This window comes from Grampus griseus, assembly GCF_964374135.1.
Source record: "Grampus griseus genome assembly, chromosome: 15".
NCBI classification, from domain to species: domain Eukaryota; kingdom Metazoa; phylum Chordata; class Mammalia; order Artiodactyla; family Delphinidae; genus Grampus; species Grampus griseus.
Window position 1 is genome coordinate 23,394,370 of NC_139009.1, and position 22,310 is coordinate 23,416,679.

At 46.2% G+C, this 22,310-nt stretch overlaps 1 long non-coding RNA gene across 1 annotated transcript in view; it reads left to right on the plus strand.

Annotated features, from left to right (window-relative positions):
- The window catches only part of LOC309834194, a 31,286-nt gene extending 12,047 nt beyond the window's left edge, over positions 1-19,239 (plus strand). Inside the window, exon 4 of the long non-coding RNA XR_014297848.1 lies at positions 19,104-19,239. This is a non-coding gene — a long non-coding RNA (uncharacterized lncRNA). The remainder of the gene's footprint in view (positions 1-19,103) is intronic.
- The last annotated feature ends 3,071 nt before the right edge of the window (positions 19,240-22,310 follow it).

Below are 22,310 nucleotides of genomic sequence, written 5' to 3' on the forward strand. Positions count from 1 at the left end.
CTCCATACTGTTCTCCATAGTGGCTGTACCAGTTTACATTCCCACCAACAGTGTAGAAGGGTTCCCTTTTCTCCACACACTCTCCAGCGTTTATTGTTTATAGACTTTTTTTTCCCCCTTTTTTTTTGCGGTACACGGGTCTCTCACCGCTGCGGCGTCTCCTGTCGCAGAGCACAGGCTCCGGACGTGCAGGCTCAGTGGCCATGGCTCACGGGCCCAGCCGCTCCGCGGCATGTGGGATCCTCCTGGACCGGGGCACAAACCCACGTCCCCTTCATCGGCATCTCAACCACTGTGCCACCAGGGAAGCCCTGTTTATAGACTTTTTGTTGATGGCCATTCTGACCAGTGTGAGGTGATAACTCATTGTAGTTTTTTTTTTAAATAAATATATATATATATATATTTATTTTTGGCTGTGTTGGGTCTTCATTGCTGTGCACAGGCTTTCTCTAGTTGCGGCGAGTGAAGGCTACTCTTCGTTGCAGTGCGAGGGTTTCTCATTGCAGTGGCTTCTCTTGTTGCGGAACACGGGTTCTAGGCATGCGGGCTTCAGTAGTTGTGGCACTTGGGCTCAGTAGTTGTGGCTTGTGGGCTCTAGAGCACAGGCTCAGTAGTTGTGGCACACGGGCTTAGTTGCTCCGCGGCATGTGGGATCTTCTTGGATCAGGGCTCGAACCCGTGTCCCCTGCATTGGCAGGCGGATTCTTAACCACTGCGCCACCAAGGAAGTCCCTCATTGTAGTTTTGATTTGCATTTCTCTAATAATTAGCGATGTTGAGCATCTTTTCATGTGAATATATATTTTTTCAATTTATTTATTTTTGGCTGCATTGGGTCTTCATTGCTGCGTGCGGGCTTTCTCTAATTGCGGTGAGCAGGGGCTACTCTTCGTTTTTGTGCACAGGCTTCTCATTGAGGTGGCTTCTCTTGTTGCAGAGCACGGGCTCTAGGCACGCGGGCTTCAGTAGTTGTGGCTCGCGGGGTCTAGAGCGCAGGCTCAGTAGTTGTGGTGCACAGGTTTAGTTGCTCCGCGGCATGTGGGATCTTCCCGGACCAGGGCTCGAACCCATGTCCCCTGCGTTGGCAGGCAGGTTCTTAACTACTGTGCCACCAGGGAAGCCCTAATGTGAATATTTTTATAAATGAATGCTTCAAGGGTGTTATGGTCTTGGTGGCATGATAAAACTAAATAGATAAAAACAAATGGTGCTATAGGAATATATTCATTCAACAAATAATGACTGAGCACCTGCTACATGTAAGGTATTGTGCTGAGTGCTGTGGAAGATCCTAAAGTAAGTGAGCAACAGATACCCTCCCCGGGTACCAAATGTAAAGTACTTTATAAAACAACCCTTGTCTTTATCTCCACTTTCAAGGCACACAGAATGAAGTAGAGACCTGCATCGACCAGCTGGACGAGGCATATAGAAACTGAAGCTCAATACAATTCTAGGTTGTTATTCAGGTAGAAATGCACAGCAGCATGCAAAATGGAGAGTGTTCTGAAGCCATGGAGACATTGGGGTGCTTCCTTCTGTCCTATGGAAGAAAGTGGGGAGCTGTGAGAATCAGAGTGGTAGGCTTTGAGGAGAAGCTGGACACATGTTTTTAGGAAAATGACCCAAAAAGGAGCCCCCAAGATTATCCACGTGAGGTTGATGAATGCCTCCACCCCAGGGACACTCACCTTTCCAATCCCTAGTCTCGTCAGGGTGCTCTTACCTGCAGTAGGTAAGAGCAAAGGCAATCAGCGGAGGCTCCATCAGCCCACGATGAAGAGGACCCCCAAAGAAAAATGTTTAGAAAACCATATGGGCCCCCTCTATGTGAACAGTCTGTCAGAAATGTCTGCCTCCTTACAAAGAAACAAACTAGTCCCAACGTATCTTAATAGCTTCATGAGCTTCTGCGCAGTCAGGAAATTGATTTTCTGTTCTCTCCTGACTCCTTCTGGACAGTGGAACTCAGTTATCAAGCTTTACTTCCCGGTCTCCCAGTAACCCTATTTGGTGAAATTAGAGTTAGGAGTTTAATTCAATGTAGTATAAAGCCTATGAGATTGGCTTTATGGTTTCAAGACCTCTGCTAAGAAACAGAATCCTGCGATCTCTATTCCTCTTCCAAAAATTGACGGAAAGGTGGGGCAGGGCGGTGGAGTGGGCTGGGAGTCGGCACAGCTCTCCTGAGTTCTGTGCCCCCTGCACCCTGAACTGCTATGCTTTGAGCCCTTTCAGGGCTAGATATCTATCAGCCTATTCTGTGAAGCTTGACTGGCACCTATCTTCAAAAAAAAAAAAAGAGGGACTATTAGATTTCTTTTCCACGCTGTATAAAAATAAAGTGACGAACTGAGCCAAAACACAAATAGCTGACATTCTTCAGGCACCTCCCAAGTGGGATGCAGTTTACATGCAGCATTTAATATAATCCTACCCTCGGCCAGCTGCATGGGTACATGACCCATGTAGTTCACAGGGGCCCACTCTTAGGAGGGCCCCTGCACTTGGCTTACTGCTCTGCTGTTGCTGTCATCTTGAGATTCTTAATGTCTTCTGAGCAAAGAATTTTCGTTTTGCACTGTACCCTGCAAATTATATAACCAGTTCTATCCTCACCATAACTCTGTTGTTTGGTAGGTATTGTTGATCCTAGGGAAACCAATGTTCAGAGTGGGTTCAGAACCTCACCCAAGTTCATACAGATGGAAAATGGCAGAGCTGGGATTTGAAGCCAGATCCCTGCTGCCAACCCCAAATCCATGCTCTGTTGATTCAGTGGTGCTGCCCTCCTGACTTGGTTGTCTAATTCAAGTCAGCCCATCTCTCTGAATTAGGATATTAATTCTGGACACTACAGGTTAAAGTGCATTAGCAAGTGGGTTTTTCCCCTTAATCATCAAGATAATTACTTTAGAACTCTAAATAGTTCTGAATGTGTAGTATTTATTTTCCGACAAAATGTTTTCCAGCTAAATCTGCCAGATTTTGTTTTTGAAACCTAGGCAATCTTTTTATCCTCATACACTTTTTTGTTTTGTTTTGTTTTGTTTTGTTTTTGTTTTTGCGGTACATGGGCCTCTCACTCTTGTGGCCTCTCCCATTGCGGAGCACAGGCTCCGGACGCGCAGGCTCAGCGGCCATGGCTCACGGGCCCAGCCGCTCCGCGGCATGTGGGATCTTCCCGGACCGGGGCACAAACCCGTGTCCCCTGCATCGGCAGGCGGACTCCCAACCACTGCGCCACCAGGGAAGCCCTACCCTCATACACTTTTAAAATGGCATTACAGATGTCAACATGAAGAACACTTGCTCTATAACAAAATTACATTTCTTTCCAAGATGTAGTGATTTAATAATTAAAACAATATCCATGAAATATAAATACAAGGTATTCATAAATAAATTAAATTGGATTGTGGTTTCTAAGAGCCAATTATCATGTAAAATATCTCTGTTGGTTGAAATAATATGAGAGCAGAATATCAATTCTGACATTCTCTATAGGCCATTGTTATAAATTGCTAGAATGGTCTAATAGGTTATGGAGTTTTATTGAGGTTTGAGATGGTCCTTAAAATATTCATTATGTGTTAGAAATTAGTTGTCTTGATTGATTTTAGTTATAATTCAATTATATGTTTACAGCATGGGAGAAGGAGGGGTGCTGTAGAACTGAGAAGAAAAGTCTGTTCTACTTATGAAATAATAGGAACTAAGACAGTGGCACCATGATTAAGAAGTTCAGACAAACCTAGATTTGAATCCCAGTTTCACCACTTTCTAACTGTGTGACCTTGAACAATTTACATAAGTTCTCAAATGTCTTCATCTATAGAAAAGGGTTGTAATGAGGAATAAATTAGATAATGCATAAAGCACAGAGCACAAAGCACTCAGCAAGCCCTAAAATAAATGCTAGTTCTTATGATTTCTGCTGCCACAAAGGGGGGATTGAAGGGTTTGGGAATACAGCCCTTTCCTACCTCAGTTATTTTGCATCAGCTGAAATCTTAAGGGCCATAACAATTTCTACAGCAATAACTTGAAACATTAGTGGGATAACTCAGTGGTGTGTTGGTAGGTGGCAGGGAGAGTCAGGGAGCCCGGATTTCTAGTGCTTCCTGTTTCCATGGTGTAAATACTCCATCAAGCTACCAAAGCGTTGCTGCTGAACGTGGAGTTGGGAAGGGATGCATGCACTCACTTCTCAAGAACTGCTGTGACCTGGTTCCACGCCCACTGGGAAACCATGGGTTCCAGTTCTGGCTCTGCAGCAATCAAATTGCATGACCCTGGGCAATTCCCACCATCCCTGGGCCTCAGCTTCTTCATCTGTAGTAGTACCTATCTGGCATGCCTCATAGGGTGGATGTGACAATGAAATAAATAAAGGACATGAAAAACTATTGAACCTGTGAAACAGTGGAGAGTAAATTGGCAGTAGTGTTGATGCACAGACTCCTGTAATTACAGAGGGAGCTTTGTCTGATTTTAAGGTCCCAAGACCGGCAATTCCTTTGTCTTTTGATCTGCTGCTCAGCTGGGCACTCCAGCTCCTGGTTTATTTACCTTAATCTTTCTTTTTTTCCTTCTCTCTGACCGTTTAGCTTATAATGGTTATCTGCACAATTAACATAATAAAGCAAGTTAGATAGGCTCTTTCAAGCCCTAGGGAACAAAGACTGGCTCCAGTTTCTTGAGGCCTAATGTGATCTGAGAAGGAGATTGAGAAACGGCAAAGCGTGCCCCACCCACCCTTGGAGCTCAGGAACAAGGGTTCCTTGTCCTTCAGGACCAATGGCTGTCCTGGTGACCTGATCACCTTGTTTTCCCCTTAGTTCCCGACTCTAGTTCCCCTGACAGTCAAGAAACTCTCTCGGACTTTCCTGGTGGCGCAGTGGTTAAGAATCCGCCTGCCAATGCGGGGGACACGGGTTCGAGCCCTGGTCTGCGAAGATCCCACATGACACAGAGCAGCTAAGCCAGTGCACCACAACTACTGAGCCTGCGCTCTAGAGCCCACAGGCCACAACTACTGAAGCCTGCACGCCTAGAGCCCGTGCTCCACAACAAGAGAAGCCACCACAATGAGAATCCTGTGCACTGCAACGAAGAGTAGCCCCCGCTTGCCCCAAGTAGAGAAAGCCCGTGGGCAACAACGAAGACCCAATGCAGCCAAAAATAAATAAATAAATTTATAAAATAATATTTTTTTAAAAACCTCTCTCTCTGTTTTATCTACTCTTTATGGCCCCTCACTGTGGCCGCTTCTACTTCAACTACAATGAAAAACAGTGAGTGACATGGTAGGAGCATGAGTCAGGCTGCGGGGCCCAGATCTCAGTGTCACTGGGGGCTTCCGTTGAGCTGGTTGTGTAACATTTCTGAGCTTCATTCTCTTTGAAACAGGAGGGAAGGGGGCAGGGCACAACTTTTAAAAGAATGACATAGCCTGAGGACATGACATAAGCTGATTAGGCCCAAGATGGCAGAAGGTTGACTTCTACTAGAAGTATACACTCACTGTAACACATCAGCAAGCTAAATGACACACCCACAGGTGCCATGACTGACCATAAAGGTCAAAAATTAGGCAGTGGCCCAATTCCTGGAAGTCCCGTCCCTTTGCAAAATAGCTAGAATACTCCTCCCACTCATTAGCCTATGAAATTACCCACCCCTATAAAAACTGACAACCCCATACCCTGGTGCCACTCTCACCTTCTGAGATGGCCCACAGTCTGTCTGTGGAGTGTGTTTCTCTCTAAATAAATCCACTTCTTACCTATCACTTTGTTTTTCACTGAATTCTTTCTGTGACAAACAATCAAGAACCCGAGCTTCATTAAGTCCTGAGACTATGTGTCTGGTCTAAATTAAAAGACCATGGGTTCCTGGTGGCACAGTGGTTGGGAGTCCGCTTGCCGATGCAGGGGACACGGGTTCGTGCCCCGGTCTGGGAGGATCCCACATGCCGCGGAGCGGCTGGGCCCGTGAGCCATGGCCGCTGAGCCTGCGCGTCCGGAGCCTGTGCTCTGCAACGGGAGAGGCCACAGCAGTGAGAGGCCTGTGTAAAGACCATGGGTTCAAGTCCCAATCTGGGTTTTGGCTGGGTTCGAGTCCCGGCGCATGGGTTCAGTTCCCAATCTGAGTTGCACAGTTTCATCTTCATCTGCAGAATGGCGATCATAGCGCCTACCTCATAGGGCTAGTATGACATTGAAAGAGTCAGAACATGTAAAGCATTTAGAGGAGTGTCTGGCGCATCAGTCCTTGCTGACAGACTTCCTGCTTCTACACCATCTACCTGTGGTCTCCCCATCAAGCCTGGGCTCTGATTAGGTCTCTTTGCCACAGTCCAGTGTAGTGTTTCTCACGGATGGAGAGCTCTCACAGGCCTTCTCTCTTGTCTGCCTAAATGTGGCTGCCATTGGCTACGAAGCACTTTCACAAGACACAAAACAGGGCACATTGCTGGTGAGGAGCCTCCCGTCATCTGAGGGGGGCTGTGGCTGTGCAGACACTCTGAGTCTCTTGGCTTCTCTCCTATACAGCAAGCAGGCCTTTCTGAACATCTAAGAGGAAGAGACATCACCCATAAGCATATTCAAGAAGACGTATTCTGTGGCTGGGTAAAAGAAGGTCCTGAGGATTATAATCAGAAGAAAATACAAGGAAGTTTGGTTACTTTTTCATCAGTGGATCTTTCAGAGGTTTGTCCTTGATTTGAATATTTAGTCTTCAAAGGCTGTGCTGGTTGTCAACCTTTTCTGGCTCCAACACCGAGTGGCCCACTCCTATCGGTAACAACCTCTAAGGCTGCCAGTGAATCTCAGGCTGGGGTATAATAATCTCCAAGGGCTTGATAGCTTGATAAGAAACAGTCAGTTTCTTCATTTTCCTCAGAGGGAAAGCATTTAAGAGTGTGTTTCCAAGGTTCAGCTGCTCGTTTAATAACAATAATAATTACCTTAATGTTCTTCAATAGGGGATTAGTTAATCAAATTATGGTACATCCATGGTACATGATGCAGCCATTAAATTAAATGAAGTAGAACAATACACTGTATTTCATTAATGGTTACACAGCTCTAAAACTGTACCATGTGGGTGGCTTTGTGAGTGTTACAACTTGCGGGTGGAGATTGCTGTTAAGAATTTTGGAATTAAGGAGCAGGCCAGCTGCATCTTAAATTAAAATCAGATCCCTGGATGTGAGCCGAAATTGCATTTGTATCCTGGCCTCCTGAAAGGGGGAGAGAGAGAAGAACCCGGCATGAACAAGTTTCCTGGAACACCACTGGAAAGCAAAAGGGACGTTGTAAAGATGAGGATGAGACTGGAATTACAATTTCTGGGAGACAGCATGGTTCAGAACTGGCTGTTCCAAGTGGAGAACGATTGTGTGAGTCACTAAATGGAGGAAATCTCTGAGACTCCCTTGCGGAATCGGAATTGGCTGGTCAGGCTAGTTCAGGGCCAGCAACCTGCTTGCCCACCAGCCACTGCCTTGGGGACCAAATATCTGGGAAGCACAGGGTTGAACTGCTTTCCACTGGGAAGATGCACAGGGAGCCCTATGCTGGGGGGAAGAGGAAATGTTTAAGAAGGTGTTGGAACGTGCTACAGAAAGAGGACGAGGATAAACAGACACCAGAGCAGGGAGATGCCACCACCCACCCAAGTGAGCGTTTCCAAGGCCCCACCCAGAGCAGTGTTGGCAAGAGAGCATTTCTGGGCGGACGGGTCACCTTCACTTCTCTGAAATAAGCATACGGCAGGGTAGATAGCAACTGGGATGGGTACATCAAATTCATAACCTTACAGCTGGGACTTGGGGAACATTGACATCTCCCCAAATGATTGCAGTGTGCTTTCTGTCTGGGACCCAAAGAGCAAGGCACAAGGGTTCATGCACGCCCTCCCTGAGTTCCTGGGCCAATGATATGCAGCCAAAAACGAGTAAACCACAGGGTATTGGCCCTCAATGTTACTCTGAGGTACCACTGAATGTGAGTGCCCGTGAGCTGAGGAAGAAAGAAAAGACACTCCAGCAGCCAGCAAGAAGCAGGACTGAAAAGTGGCGCTCAGGTCTGATGTCCAGGCTGGCGTGGCTCCACCCTTTGAGGACAGATCCCTGATGTTCCAGGTCTCAGCGGGTGTGGATAAGCAGGTTCCCCTGCCCAGGGCTCTCAAGTACTGAGTATAAGTCTCTAATTTGCTTTCCACGTGGCAAGATAAGGAGTGAGAACAATGTACTCCCATCATTCACCTTCAGATATTTCATCATGAGATTGGAAATGGCTTTGCATTAGTTGTCTGTCACTGTGTAACAATGTGGCCCAATACTTAGTAGCTTAAGACAATAATGATTTATTATCTCTTGTGGGTACCAGGGCTCAGATATTCAGGCCAAGCACTGTGAGGAGGGCTTGTCTCTGCTCCACCAACTCTGGGGCTTTAGCTGGAAGGAGCGAAGGCTGGGGCTGGAATGATGGGAAGGGGGAAGGCTCATCCACTCACACAGTTGACTGTTGAGGCTGACCACAGGCTGAAGGCCTAGCTGGGCTGTTGGCCAGAAAACCAACATGTAGCCTCGTCATGTACTTTGGGCTTCCTCAGGATATGGTGTCTGGGTCCAAGAACAAGCGTTCCAAGAGAGCCAGGCAGATGCTGTATCCTCTTTATGCCCTAACCTTGGAAATCACATAGTATCACTTCTGTCACATTTGTTGTTGTTGTTGTTAGATTTTGTTGTTGTTGTTAGAATTGAGTCACTAAGTCTAACCTGTACTTAAGGGGAGGTTTAGATTCCCTCTTTTGGAGAGAGGAGTTTCAAAGAATTTGTGGACCTATTTAAAAACCCACATAGGCCTCGTAGTTACATAGATTATGACAAATAGGGATTGAAAGGCTGCTTGCTCCCCACAGTTCCTCTTCCTTACCATAACTAAGGTGTTGAAGCTTGAGGGGACTAGGAATTGGAAGGTATCATTAAGACTTTTGCTGTCCAATCTCACTACTGGGCATATACCCTGAGAAAACCATAATTCAAAAAGAATCATGTACCACAATATTCACTGTAGCTCTATTTACAATAGCCAAGACATGGAAGCAACCTAAGCATCCATCGACAGATGAATGGATAAAGAAGATGTGGCACATATATACAATAGAATATTACTCAGCCATAAAAAGAAATGAAATTGAGTTATTTGCAGTGAGGTGGATGGACCTAGAGTCTGTCATACAGAGTGAAGTAAGTCAGAAAGAGAAAAACAAATACCGTATGCTGACATATATATATGGAATCTAAAAAAAAAAAAAAAGTTTCTGAAAAACCTAGGGGCAGGACGGGAATAAACATGCCGATGTATAGAATGGACTTGAGGACACGGGGAGGGGGAAGGGTAAGCTGGGATGAAGTGAGAGAGTAGCATTGACATATACACACTACCAAATGTAAAATAGCTAGTGGGAAGCAGCCGCATAGCACAGGGAGATCAGCTCGGTGCTTTGTGACCGCCTAGAGGGATGGGATAGGGAGGGTGGGAGGGAGACACAAGAGGGAGGAGATGTGGGGATATATGTACATGTATAGCTGATTCACTCTGTTATAAAGCAGAAACTAACACACCATTGTAAAGCAATTACAATACTCCAATAAAGATGTTAAAAAAAAAAAAGATTTTTACTGCCATGGTGCCATTCCAACCCCAGCCTCGTATGTGAGAAGGAGGTAAAATGGACTCATTCAGCTCTAGCCAGCAGTGCCCAAAGAATCCCCAGAGAGGAATTCAATATGGTCCTAAGAAGATTATGATGTAAGAAAGGGAGGTTCTAGCCTGTAAACAGGGGGCGTTAATAGGAGGCATTATTAGACATTGGACATCCCCTTGGGAAGGTCCACAAAAGAAATCAGCAGAGGGGAAGGGGAACTGGACAAAACCTATTAGCATGTGAGTAGGAATCTCTCTAATGTCGTGGGTTTGACCCTGGCCTCTGCAACACGCTAGCTATTTAAATTACAACTGCCTTAACCTAGCTACTTAGCTTGTATGAGCTTTGGTTTCCTCAGCTGTAAAATGTGAATGAGAGCAGCACCCATCTCGTAGGGTTTGCGTGAGAATTAAATACAGGTAACCTACAGTGCCTGGCACCTGGCACATCACTGTCATGTTGTTGTTGTCCTGTCTCCAGCCTTTCCCCTCCCACCTCTAAAGAAGACTCAGTTTCTTCCTCTTTCTGAAGCTGAGGGGTCTTGTCTTGCCAGGGAAGTTTCTGTGAGCTTTTCCTATGTGAGAGGAGGGAAGGACCATGAGGAAGGGAAGAGGAACCGGGACTCAACGCTGAGGGACAAGTTTTTCATGGAATTTTGAAGAATGAAATGCAGGATAGTTCAGGGGTGTGAGCCAAGAGAATAGGAGAGAGAAAAAAAAAACAGGGTTTTCTAAGACAGATCCTTCATGTGGTTCAAAAAATATGAATATGAACTTGAGTTCGTTTTTAATTACCTTTTGGTTGTCGTGGCTATTTCTTTGATCAGGACATTGCTCAGAATCTAGACCGTGTGGAGACAGTTTTGTAGATGTTTGTTACACATTTTGAACTAAAACTAAGGCTCAGATCTATAGATATAGCTTGATTCTATTTGTGTATGCTTTTGCATAGAAAACTTCTGGAAGAAATACAAGCCACCATTAACAGTAGTTTTCTTTGGGCTGAGAGAGAGACTATTACTTATTTTGTACTCTTTGGTTCTACTAACTTTTTCTTTAACATGGGCAGATATCACTTTCTGGATCTACTTGACACAAATTAGGTGTTTGTTTTTGTTTTTATAAATAGCCATTTATTAAATACCCATTAAATATCTGTGTTAGAAATTTTATATGTGTTATATCTGATCTTCACAACAACTTTACAAGATTGATTCCATGGGCTTCCCTGGTGGCGCAGTGGTTGGGAGTCCGCCTGTCGATGCAGGGGATACGGGTTCGTGCCCCGGTCCGGGAGGATCCCACATGCCGCTGAGCGGCTGGGCCCGTGAGCCATGGCCGCTGAGCCTGCGCGTCCGGTGCCTGTGCTCCGCAGCGGGAGAGGCCACAACAGTGAGAGGCCCGCGTACCGCATTAAAAAAAAAAAAAAAAAAAGATTGATTCCATTATTTCCTGTTTTATAGATGAGAAAATTAAAGCTTGAAAGATGAAGTGAATGTTTTAGTTAGGAGATACACACACACACACACACACACACACACACACACGTATATGCATATATATATAGAGAGAGAGAGCCAGAGAGAGAGAAATTTTGGCTCACATGATTGTGGGGCTGGCAAGTCCAAAGTCCATAGGGCAGGCCAGCAGGCTGTCAGCGTGGGTAAGAGCTCATGCTTCAATCTTGAGTCTGAATTCAGCAGGGCAGCAGGCTGGAAACTCAGGCAGGGTTTCTATATTGCAGTTTTGGGGATAATTTCTTCTGGAAACCTCAGTCTTTGCACTTGAGGCCTTCAACCAACTGGATGATATGTTTATATTAAGTTGAGTAGTGATAACACAGGTATATTCATAAGCAAAAATTCACTAAGATTTTTATATTTTACTGTATGTATGTTATAACTCAATAAGAAAAGGAAAAAAAGTATTGAGCAAAATGTCACTTTTTTTTTAACAAAAGCAAGGAGGTGATTTTCACGAGAGTTGGGACACTGCTGCCTTTAGGAAGGAGTGAAGAATTGTTACCAGAAAGGACAGGAGGGGGTAATATTCTGAAGTGCAGGTAATATTGTTTCTTGACCTGGAGGTGGTCGCACAGATGGTCATTTATTCATGAAAGTCTTCATAACATTTTTGTTTCATATGCTCTTATGTACATGGCTATGTTTTACAACTTTAAAAAAGTTTTCAACAATCAACTTAGTTGTTGCTCTCTTTTATTTATTTATTTTAGGCTGCGTTGGGTCTTCGTTGCTGCGCACGGGCTTCTCATTGCAGTGGCTTCTCTTGTTGCAGAGCATGGGCTCTAGGCACGCAGGCTTCAGTAGTTGTGGCACGTGGGCTCAGTAGTTGTGGCTTGCAGGCTCTAGAGCGCGGCTCAGCAGTTGTGGCGCACGGGCTTAGTTGCTCCGCGGCGTGTGGGATCTTCCCGGACCAGGGCTTGAACCCGTGCCCCCTGCATTGGCAGGCAGATTCTTAAACATTGCACCACCAGGGAAGCCCCAATTGTTGCTCTCTTGATGCAACTGAAGACTGGAGATGCTGGGAAGGACTCCCCCCGCCCACCAGGCAGAGTGCTTCAGCTTGGAGGGCCAGCTCCCGGGTCAGGCTCTGCTGCCTCTCCCTGCAAGGACCACCTCCTTCACCTGCCTCTCAGCCCATTTAGGGCTCCTGGAAATTGCCCCTCCCGCATTTCAGGGCTCCTGGTCAAGAGGAGACACATCTCATTGTGGAAAATTTGTTCTGTTTCACTTAAGAAACAGCATTTTCTTCCCGTGTCTGATGTGTTGATTAGGTTTCAGACAGGATTAGCAAGGTTGATGGCATTAAGTAAAAAGTCATCTCCTTTGGAAACAGCCCAGGAAGTCTGGATTCCATTTTTAAAAGCGTTGGATCCCATTAAGATGAAATATTGAGAACCGTGTGGATTCCGATTCGATGGGAGAAGTCGGAACTCCAAGTACCGGCAGGCCCGTGTGGACACCTCTGGGGCAGAGGGAGGAGGGTGGGAAATGAGGATAACATAATTTGTCAGTAAGAGCAGAGAATTCTCGGCAACTCTCTTCCTCAAGAACAAGTGATCAACAAATCAAATATGGCCCATCTGCCATCTGCTGAATGAATTACAGTACACCTGTACCATGAAATAATGTGCATTCACTTAAAATTTCAAATTAGAGTTATACCAATGGACTTGGATAGAGTTCCACCAGGTATTATTATTAAATGAGAAAAGCAAAATATTTTAGCTTTTAAAGCATCTAAGATATGATCCTATAATATAAAACCATGACAAACAACCTCCCCATTTATGACATGAGTACTTATGTACATGAATATCTGCCTCTATATGAGTCTACATATATGGAGAAAAATATGGAAAGAAACATACAAGATTGTAAATATCAGTTACCCCTGGCAGGATTTGGGTTTGTGGTAGGTGCTGAAGAGGGTGGGGGAGAGAGGAGAGTTGGAACCAAACAAAAGGGAACCATAACAAAAAAGAGCCAACGAGTCTGATGTGATCACATTTATGTGTTTATGTAAAAATGAATAAGGGGGAGGGTGTTAAACTATGTGGTGCATCTCTACTGCCTCTAGCCCTGCCCTGGGCATTGTAAATAACAGAGGAAGGCTCTGTCCACTAGAAGCTTACACTCCCTTTGGGGAAACAAGGCATAAACACTTGCAGCACTTGGTGTCAACATAATCTGACACTCTAATCTCTGTCTCCTGTGTTCTTGTTTATTTAACAAGCATTTCCGGAGCCCACACTAGGCGCTAGTCATGGTCACTGCCCTAGGCAACACATCTAGTTGTGGAAAATGCAATATAATTAGAGATGGATACATAGAGGCACTGAGTAAATATTCATTGCATTGGGTTAAAATAGCTATAATTTGGACATAGGTGCTATATAAGATTTTTGTCATTATAGTCAAATCAAGATCTAAAGGGACCTTACTACCTATCCAGTCTGACTTCCTTATAATTACATATGTGGAAACCGAGGCAAGTAGATGAGAATCGTCACTTGTAATGTACAGCAGAGCTGGGATGCCAACCCACAGCTCAAGGACCACTCTTATTTCTTTCTGCCATAGTGTGAAGTCTTCAAGCAGAACTGAGAACAAATAATGCCTGAATGAAGCATTTGACATTTTAGTCATGTTTCAGATGAGGCAGCTGGTATCATGGGGAAAACATTGTGCTATAGGTTGAATTCTGTCCCCCCAAAAGATATGTTCAAGTCTTAACCTCTGAAACCTGCGAACATGACCTTATTTGGAAATAGAGTCTTCAGATGTAATCAAGTTACATCTGATGAGGTCATACAGGATTAGGGTGGTCCCTAAGTCCAAAGTGACTGGTATCCTTATAAGTAGAGGGAAAAGCCATAAAGGAAGTTTAAATACCTATTACAGAGTGAAAGAAGTCAATCTGGAAAGCCTACATACTGTATGAGATTCTGGAAAAGGCAAAATGATGAAGACAGTGAAAAGATCAGTGGTTGCCAGGGGTTAGAGGGGAGGGATGAATAGTCAGAGCACAGAGGATTTTAGGGCAGTGAAAATACTCTGTGTGATATCATAATGATGGTTACATGTCTATACAGTTTTTCCGAACCCACAGAGTGTACAACACTGGGACTTCCCTGGTGGTCCAGTGATTAAGACTCTGTGCTTCTACTGCAGGGAGTGCGGGTTCGATCCCTGGTCGGGGAACTAAGATCCTGCATGCTGCATGGTGCAGCCAAAAAGACCCCCCAAAAAACAAACAAACAAAAAAACACAGAGTGTACAACACCAAGAGTGAACCCTAATGTAAACTATGGACTCTGGGTGAACGTGAGGTGTCAGTGCAGGTTCGTTGATTGTAACAAATATATCACACTGGTGGGGTACGTTGATATGGGGGAATTTTGTGTATGTGGGGAGCCATAGGGTATACAGGAACCCACTGTACTTTCCACTCAATTTTTCTAAAACTGCTCTAAAACGTATAGTGAACCTAAAACTGCTCTAAAACGTATTGTCTATTTAAGAAAAAAAAAAAGAGACACCAGTGCTCATCTCTTGATAGATTGAAAAATGCCTCTCACAGATCTCCTGCCTCTGGTCACCACCGTTTCCTGGTAGCAGTGACCAGTGGGTGGGATTACAGTGAGGCCAGGTGTAGGAAAAGAAACATGCTGGCTGCCTTCAGCACTAGTTAGCTTGCAAACAAAGAGCTTTCCCTCCTTGTTTGACCAGGGGCCAGGAGGGGGCGCTCCTTAGCAGGCTCATACACCACTGCAATGCTCCCGTTGAAATAGGAGCGTGATCTTATTTTTAGCAGATCTGTGTGTCAATGTCACCCTGAAATGAAAGTGCCTGGATGGTGGCAGGACATCATGCTGGGGGCTAAGGGGTCAGTAATTCCAGGGCTGTGGCTGTGGGACTGGATGACAAAGTATGACCCAGAGTTGAGGGAGGGGAAATGTCACAGTGCCTTCCATCCCCCCCGACAATAGCCTGTGTCTTGAAGGTGGTGAAACCAGGAGGAGGCAGGCAGCTGTGGCAGAGAGGGGGTTGCCTCCCCCCTCCTTTCCCTCCTCCTTATCATTTTGGAGCTGTGCTAAGCACTTCACATGCATTTCTTTATTTCTTTCTTTTTTTTTTTTTGTCTTGCTATTTTCTTTCTTTAAAATTTATTTTATTGAAGTATAGTTGATTTACAATTCTATGTTAATTTCTACTGTACAGCAAAGTCAGTTACACATATACATTTATGTATTGATATATATATGTATGCATTCTTTTTCATGTTCTTTCCCATTATGGTTTATCACAGGATACTGAATATAGTTCCCTGTGCTATACAGTAGGACATTGTTTTTTAATCCATTCTGTATATAATAGTTTGCATTTGCTAATCCCAAACTCCCAATCCATCCCTCCCCCACCCCCCTCCTCCTTGGCAATCTCCAGTCTGTTCTCTATTTCTGCTTCACATGCATTTCTTTGTCTCTGATTTAGTGTCTAAAGGTGACCTCTCTCCTTTTATGAGCTGTGGGCCCCTGAGCCTATCACTTAACTCTCTGAAGCTCAGTTCCCACGTTTGAAGTGGGGACATTAGCACCTGCCGGGGGTTACTGAGGGTGTGGGGTAGTGGAGACAACCCAGGCTTTGAGTCAGCCGGCCCAGGGGCAGTTCCTGAAGTTCTGCTCACCAGGTCCCTTCTTCTCCTTGCACTAACAAACAGAGATGATCATACCCCCTGCATAGGATTTAAGGGAGAATTTAAGGGACTTAATGAAAACCTACCACTTGAATGTCTGCCCTGTACCAGCCATTACACCAGGGCTCCAACACACACTCATTTAGCATGACACCTGATGATAGCATATGAGAGATTAAGCTGTTCCCATTTCACAGATGAGGACACCGAGGGCAGAGAGGTTAGGTCTCAGAGCTCGGACCTAAAGCCAGGCCTCGGGTGCACTTTCTAAGATAAGTGTCTGTACAGCAGGCACTGACCCTTAGCTCACAGGGCTGACGTAGGAATCAAATAACAAGGCATTTGTAAACAACGCAGTGAAAACAGTGCTTTGTAAATATAGGCAGCTTAAAACAAAAAAGTACTTCTATTTTTTAACTTGACATTTAAAACTTGGAGAACATCACAAATGTTATATTCTTGTGGATAGTCTTATTTAGACTAAAATTGCAAAAAGTGTTCACCAACTGAAAATATTTTTACAGCTCCCCCAAACTGTTTACTAACAAGCATCCAAAGGTTTGTTTTTATGGTACTGATGTAGTTTTGAATGTCAAATGACAGTCTGCTGGGATGGAAAATCAAAATAGGGCTTTTTGTTAAAAAAAAAAAAAAAAATAGGACATCATTTAGCCCAAGTGGAAGATACTCAATAAAAAATTTTAAGATACACTTTTTTCCCCTGGTGGCTGTCACATACAGTCTTTCTCTCTCTCCCTTCCTCTCTCTCTGTCTGTACTGCATTCCCTCAACTTTGCCTCCTCTGAGCTTCTGCGCTGGCTCTTGGTTTCATTTCTTCTGTTCTCTCTTCACTGGGTGTTGACTGCTGTTAGTGACTAGTTGTGCTGCGGACGGAGCTCCCTAGGATGGACGCGAGGGCTGCAGGCGAGGTCCCCTGGGCAGGGCCAGCTTTATAGACATGTGGCCAGTGCAGTCACACAAGGCCCCGCACTCCTAAAGGGTCCCTCCACTATTGGTTTAATGCTCTGCAGTTGCTGTCTTGAAATTCTTAATAATTCTGTCTTTGAATTTGTGTTTTTGAGTGAAGTCTGATGGGACAGTGGAGCCTGGTCTCATTCATGGTCCCTCCCCTTGCCGCCTCCCGGGGACCCTCTTCCCTGCCCCCTGGGGCTCCAGGCCCTGCCTGCCTGCCCCTCCCCACCCCTCTCCTGCATCCACTGCCATTCTCTGCCCAGGGGGTGACCAGGTCTCACTGGAGGGACAGACCCATGGACCTGATTACAGGTATGGGGAAGGTCATGGTCAGGCACATGCCCTGCTCCCACCCCGCCACATCTCAGGGTGGGGTTGCCAGCAGCCGTCCTCCTTCAGGGCTGGCATAGGTGGCCTGGCTAGAACCTCCTGCCGACCCCTGATGGAGGTACAAGTGCATCTGGGTGTGAGGATTGCAATCCCTTGAGGTCACCTGGCCTCTGTGGCTTGAGGTGATAGCCCTTCTGCTGTGGGAGGGGAGAATGACTTTCCTAACCCAGCAGGGACCCTGAACTTTTATTTTGCATGGGGTCCCCAAATTATGCAGCTGACCCTTCCTCGGGGGTCTCTCTTCCAGTACTTCAGTGGGCACCAAGGTCCCAGGTCTTGTTTCATTCTTTTCCTGCCTCCTGGATTCCTCCTCCCCACTGTCCTTCACCTGTTTCCTCCCGTTCTTTCAGAACTCAACTTAGATGCCATCTCGGTGGGCGCCCCCGCCCCGCCATTCCCAGCCCTCGTTGGTGTCGCTTTCCTTTCTCTGCTTGTGGCACCCAGTGCAGCCTCTGCCATCAACTCTGGCTCTAGTCCTTGTACCCTTGACCTCTTTGGACCTCAGTTTCCTCTTTATAATGGGGGAGGGAGGGTTGGCGAGCTCTTGGAGGCCCCTTCCAGCTCTGCCTTCCAGTCCGTGATTCCACACGTGTGGGTCTCGACCCCCAGCAGGAGTGTGAGTAACGTGCAGAACGAGACCTACCCTTCCCCTTGTCTGTGCCTCAGTTCCCACCCCTGTGCTCAGCACATCGCAAACACCTGACAAATGTGCATTGAACTGGATTGTGAAAGTCTGTAAAACACTCAGTTCCTTGGAACAAAGGCACAGCAGGCCTTTCGGACTCTCCTGCAAAGGGATCTCTTCAGGCATGTGACCTGGTGTGGCTTCAGGCTTTCAGATCCATCTCATGTCCATCCAGCTGCTCCCAGTGGGCTGAGGCCATCATAGTGCAAAACCTGGGTCAGCCTAGAGGTGGCCTTTCCTGGCTGTGTTTCCAGCAGAGGCCACTGCTGCCCCAATGTGGGTGCCCTGTGTGATCTTCCCTGATGGGCTGGTAACTGTCTACTCAAGCAGGGTGCACCCTTGACCTTTTGCCCCAGCCTGAGAGTCAGCTGCCCTTTGCCCCTGGCAGCCAACTGGCAGCCACTTGGCCAGAGACCAAGGGGGACGATAGCTTGAAGGCAGGCAGCTGGCCTGGGAGTCCAGCCTTCAGATGTCAGCCCATTCCAGGGGGAGGAGCACAGGTGATGGGAAAAAAGCAAGAGAAAATCACCTCCTCCAAAGGGCATCGATGTCAGAGATATAGTAGAGATTTGAACACATAGGGTGGGGAAAGGAAGACCAACTCTACTCCCTCGGACTTCTCAAACTTGAGAGTGCAGAGGAAACACTTGGACAGAGTATTTAAAATTCAGATTCCCAACCTCACACATGAGAGAGTCTGACTCAGTAGATCTGGGGTGGGCCCTGGAATCTGCATTTGTATACTGTCATGGAAGAAGGTGGGCTTTGGAGAGTCTTGGGATCAAAGCCCAGCTCTGGGGTTTATCTTTGTGTCCCTGCACCCCTCACTTTATCCACTGGAGTTTGATCAGAGAGGCAGAGCCACGATGAGTGATACCAAGTAAAGACATTTGGGGGAGAATTAGGCATCACACAGTTGCGGATCTGGTTAAGCAGTCTACATAAAGTCATTGTTTCTGCATCCAGTGTTGGGCCTGAAGTCCCCTGGGCCAGCAGTTGGGAAGGAAAGATAGATGTGAAGTAGGGGAGAAAAGGACAAACTGGAACCCACAAAAATGAACTGGGCCCCTCAGGGAGAAACTGCAACTTGTATTTGTCTTGCTTCCTTTCAGTGACGCAGGTGACTTGCAGGGTTAGTTGGTGACCCACAGAGCCATACACACAGCTGGCCCAGGATTTGGAGAAGCAGATGGAGAAGACTGGGCTGGAGCAAGAGGGACAGTGGACTCACAGCTGCCACACACCAACGAGGTGAGCCAGGAGCCCAGCATCAGCCTGCGTGGCGGGTACTGGTTGGATGGGGTTTAAGGAGTGCCCTTTATACAAACAGATTTCCCTCTCCTAAAATATATTTTTAAAATTTGACAAGAAAACCTGAAAATATAGAAAGGATTAAACAAGGAAATAAATAAATAAACCCATAATTAAATAATCCACATCTACTGTTAACATTTAGGGTTTTGTCTTTTACATATTATTCTATTATATATTATATACACACACACATCTGTATTACATATAGTTTCACAATTATAATTAATTTGTGTATACAGTTCTGAATCCCACTTTTTTCTCTTAACATGATTCTTGTATTTGCCCAGTGATTAAAGTTCTTGGAAAACATCACTTTTATTTTTTTTTTTAAGATTTTTTTTTTTTGATGTGGACCATTTTTAAACTTTTATTGAATTTGTCACAATATTGCTTCAGCTTTATGTTTTGGTTTTTTGGCCACGAGGCATGTGGGATTTTAGCTCCCCGACCAGGGATCGAACCTGCACTCCCTGCATCGGAAGGTGAAGTCTTAACCACTGGACCGCCAGGGAAGTCCCCTGAAAACATCACTTTTAATGGATATCATTGTCCATCATAAAGCTGTAGCATAATTGTTCAACAATTTCCCTATTGTTGAACATTTATGCTATTTTCTGTATCTTTAGTGGCCATGTCATGAACATCTATATACACCTTAGTTCCTATCCCAGAATATGTCCTCAGGACGATGGAATTACTGGTTAAAGAGCACCAACATTTAATGCTTTACCCCCCAAAGAAACCATAACCCAAACATATAGAAAAAATATACAAAGAAGGTGTTTCTTCCTACTCTCAACCCTCAAGCCAGGAATGCATCCAATTTTGACCGTTTGCCTAGTACTCAGTCAGGAATGAAGAGTGGTTCAGTGATACCCAGCTCTGATTCTTGAGTGATTAAGGCGTGAGCCCAGGCAGCAATGAGCACCCTGTTCAGGGTGCCAGGGGACTCTGGCTCGGGGCCCCTCAGCACTGAATCACTGGACTGACATGTGTTCTCCCCACCGTGGAGAGGAGATGCAGGGTGGAGAGGGGACACAGGGTGGAGAGGGGATGCGGAGCAGAGGAACCATTCTAGCCCTGCCCCCCCAGCACCCTCCCTCACTGGAGCCCTGCAGGCTGGGAGTGCCGGCAGAAGGCCCAAGAATCGATGGTCCTGAGGTCAGTGTATCTGAGGTTTGCTCTTGGCCAGAATTCAGAGTAGGGAAAAGAAAACTGCATCTGGGTCAAGGTGAGCCTGTCTGGTTGGAGGTCCCAAGGCTACACAGAGGACAAGAGTGATCAGAGCATTGAGCCGGGTGTGGCAATGAAGGAGAGCAAAGATGCTGGTTCACACAGGAACCCCGCCGGAGGAGCCCTTCCATCTGAGATAGTAGCCCTCCCTGCGGGTGGTCAGCCACACAGTCTTAAACCTCCACGACTTACATCTTAGTGCCAAGGCCATCCCTTCATTTTAAAAGGAAGAAGGAAGAAAACTAGTACTCACTGGGGATTTGCTGAGTGCCAGGCACTTTAAAACACAAGGGAGGCCTATTAATCCCCATTGCTACAAATGAGCACACCAAGGCCAAGAGAAACAAAAGGCCTTGCTTAAGGTTATGGGGCCAATTAATTAAGGGCTAGGGCCAGAACTGGGTGCTTCTCAAGCCCTGGGTACAGAGGCAGGTACAGTAGGGAGAAGACCACTGAGCTTGGGTACTCATCCAAGCTCTGCTGTGTATTAATTCTTTGAACATAGGGATGGTACTCATGCCTTCTGAGCTTGAGCTTTCCTCTTCTGTAAAATGGGGGACTGCTTGCTTTGTAGGGTTCCTGTTCAGAGTAACAGGGATGATGCTTGAAAAGGACCTGGTGTCATGCTTGGCCCACAGGAGGAGCTCACTAAAGCCAGTTGTAACATTCACTACTTTTGCTTCTGTCCCACCTCTTCTGGGAGCCCTGATGGGGAAGCCCATCCAGGTATGGATGGATCACAGGAATTTCTGGGAGACTTAAGTCTCTGGAACGAATCCCCTCACTCCCTGACCACCCCACCAGCCCCCATCATGTTCGACCGCAGCGCAGAACGCTGGTAGCTTGATTACTTTGCAACACTCTGGCTTTTCTCTCAGAGCAGAAAGAAGGCTCCGGACTCTACATCACTTTCATGCTCCCCAGATAGACCTGGTCCCCAGACAGAGGAAGGACAAGGCTCAGAGCTGGGGGTGGGGGTGGGGAGGAGGTAACTGGAGCATTACCTGTACGAAGTGTCCAACGTCCAGGTGATATTTTATCCTGCTCCTTGTGAGGGTCTCCAGTGAGCAGAGGACTGTTAGTGGCCTGCGCTCTTGGTGCCTAGGCCTTTGCAGACCCACCTCAAGTTTTCCTGGGGGTTTGGCTAAGCGCTCCCACCTCAGCCCTTTAAAGGCTCTGGGCTGAACTCAGCCACCTCCGACAGGACCACGAAGGACCAGCCGAGCACTCGATGGCTGCTTCCCAGCCCGCCTGGGAAACATTTCATTTTCTATTTGCAGAATCACAGATGTTGACTTTTGATCTCTTCCTCTCTCCCTCTGGGCCTCAAATCAGTAATGACAACTGTTTCATTTCTTTTTCATTTTTTTTTCTTTTCCCTATAAAGAGAAAATGTCATGAGGGCTCAGAAAGGCTGTTAAAATATTGTAAGAGTTTATTACACACTGGCTACTGGGGTGAGAAAGAAAAGATCTAGCCCTCTCCATGTAAAGCCAGTGGCAATCATCAGAAGGGGGCTGAGTGGGGCACCTTTAAAGGCAATGTTTTTAACCTTCCGTGTATTTGTACACCATCCAGGGATCTTGTTATGGTGCAGATTCAGATTCAGTAGGTCTAACGAGCTCCTGGATGAGGGAGGTCCACACTGCTGGTTCCGGACCACACTCAGAGAAAGACGTTGAGGTTCTGCCTGTCTCTATCCTGCTCCAGTCCTGAAGTGCTGTGATCTATAAAACCCTCCCTGCCATCTCCATGCAGCTGGGGCTGTGTAG